This window comes from Furipterus horrens, unplaced genomic scaffold (genome assembly GCF_987537825.1).
Source record: "Furipterus horrens unplaced genomic scaffold, mFurHor1.1.pri manual_scaffold_2, whole genome shotgun sequence".
NCBI classification, from domain to species: domain Eukaryota; kingdom Metazoa; phylum Chordata; class Mammalia; order Chiroptera; family Furipteridae; genus Furipterus; species Furipterus horrens.
Window position 1 is genome coordinate 195442960 of NW_028327172.1, and position 2264 is coordinate 195445223.

At 39.6% G+C, this 2264-nt stretch overlaps 1 pseudogene; it reads right to left on the reverse strand.

Annotated features, from left to right (window-relative positions):
* Positions 1 to 1019: 1019 nt before the first annotated feature.
* LOC150020253 (histone-binding protein RBBP4 pseudogene) lies at positions 1020 to 2264 on the reverse strand (annotated as a pseudogene).

Sequence of the window (2264 nt, forward strand, 5' to 3'; positions counted from 1 at the left end):
AATTTTGAATATAAAGCTTGAATCAGCAGAATACAGGTGTTAGGAATATTAGAACTAATTTTTCATTGGGCTTCCAACTCAGACATTATAAGATTCAGTAGAGAAAAAAGCACATCATTTATCCGCTCTTTTCTTTTCTTTTTAATGTAGAAAAGCAATCTATTCCATTATAAGCACCTCCAGGTAGTTACGGAGAGTAAGAGGCCTGCTGGTGAAACAGATCACCCAAAACAGATTGTATCAAACTAGTGGTCAAGGACTAACTCCTAAAAAAAAAAAAGGGCAACTCTTATTCAGGATTAATTTAATTTTAAAAACAAATACAAGCTATCGATTCACTCTTCTCAGCTTGACTGTCTACTGGTGGTATAACTCTCAGGTAAAAATATACACCTTTACAACTTGGTGGTTCCAAGTTTTAAAAAAAAAAAAATTTCACAGAAGGGAAAGAAATAATATGAAAACTGCTCAAGAAATACACTAACAAGAAAAAGTATATGGAGAAAGAGGAATGCGTGGTTTTTACTTAACTCAAGAAACTGAGAGGAGACTGGCCCACAGAGGAAAATGTGCACCCTGGAAAGTCAGGTGTGAAGATTTTAGAGCAGGCATTTATATGACTTGAATCTCCCCTAATTCCTGAATTAAAATGACATCTTCCAGTAATTATACTTCATGGCTCAGACACCTATCTCACTTGGCTCTATTCCTTACTTCTAGAATTTACTTAAATGAGTCTGAAAAACTTGGGATATAGCATTAGAAGAAAAATAAAATAACCACACACAATAGCCACCTCTTGGTGGCTACTTTAGATCTTTGTTACTAGAAAATTCCTGAAGAAAATGTAAATATAAGTCTGTGGCTTTGCTGACTCAAGTCCCCCACTTAACACCCTCAGTTTGGGCTAATAGTATTGTAGATAGTACCTATTACAGAGGGATAGCCAAACAAAGTCTGTGTCTCAAAGCCAGTGTTAAATCAATATCAGGGTTGAAAGGAAAAAAGGGGAGTCAAAAATCACCAGAAAGGCAGATGTATTTAAGACCCCTGTCCTTCGGGATGCACACTTCCTTCAGGGTCTTCATCATTATAAATATTCTCTGCCATTTGCTGTACTTGCATCATATTGTCTTCTGACACAGAACAGATCACCCAAGGGTCATTGGGATTCCAGGAGAAATCAGATATCTTGGCCATGTGACCACCAGGAATGAACAACAACTCTGGTGGCCCATCTTCTGCATATTCTGGGGATTGTTCCCCTCCAATTTTACTTAAACCCCAGACATTCAGTCTATGATCAGTACCACTGGAAGCAAAAATAGTCTCATTGACCCTGGAATAGTTCATCCTTATGTGGTTTAAAGGAATGCAATTTAAGTTTCAGATTTCTCAGATCCCACAGGGCAACAGTCTTATCAACCGAACCTGTGACAAGAATGAACTCACCATAGGGATCAAAAGAAAGGCAGTTCGTTTCAGCAGTGGCGTGGTTTGGAAGTATTGTTAGAATGACTATTCCAGACCATAAGTTTCTGATCATCAGCAACTGATGCAAACAGAGGCTCATGAAGCAGATGCCCGCAAACATCTTCCACTACTGCTGTGTGCCTTGTAAAGATGGTCTCCGCATCCACAAATTTCCTTCCTTTGTAACAATACTGATGTCCCATAGGCAGATAGTATGGTCATCTGAAGCACTAAGGAACTGTCCACTGAGATTTGGGTTTCAAGAAAGCCCACATAGCTTTGCTTCTGACGTCCACGGAGATGCAAGTCTGTGTGGCACTCTCCAGAAGGATCTGGTTTAGGAGGATGTTTTTTATAGTCAAAGAGAAGAATATCACTGGATGGATTCATTGTTGCAATAATGCAAGGGTTCTGCTCCATATAACGTGCCCTATTCTCCTTCATGGTTGCTCTTGATTTCTATTTCAATTTTTCCACTAACAGAGCCAAAGCCTCCAAATCCTACTTTCTCACTGTCGTAGTGTGAAGCATCAAGCTGAGCATCATCACCAGGGAGCTGCACACTGGCTACCACGAGGTGGTTTTATTCATCCGACATATGTGTCCCCAGGACAAGTCAATGAATGCTGGAATCTTTCCCTTCTGGTCTAGTTACATCTAGAAGCCACTGTGCAGTTAAGCTGGACCACCAAATCATAAAGAAAAAAGGTGTTGTGTTTCCATATTTTGTACTCTTCATTAATCACACATTTTTCTACTGCATCATCAAAGGCTGCTTCCTTGTTGGCCAT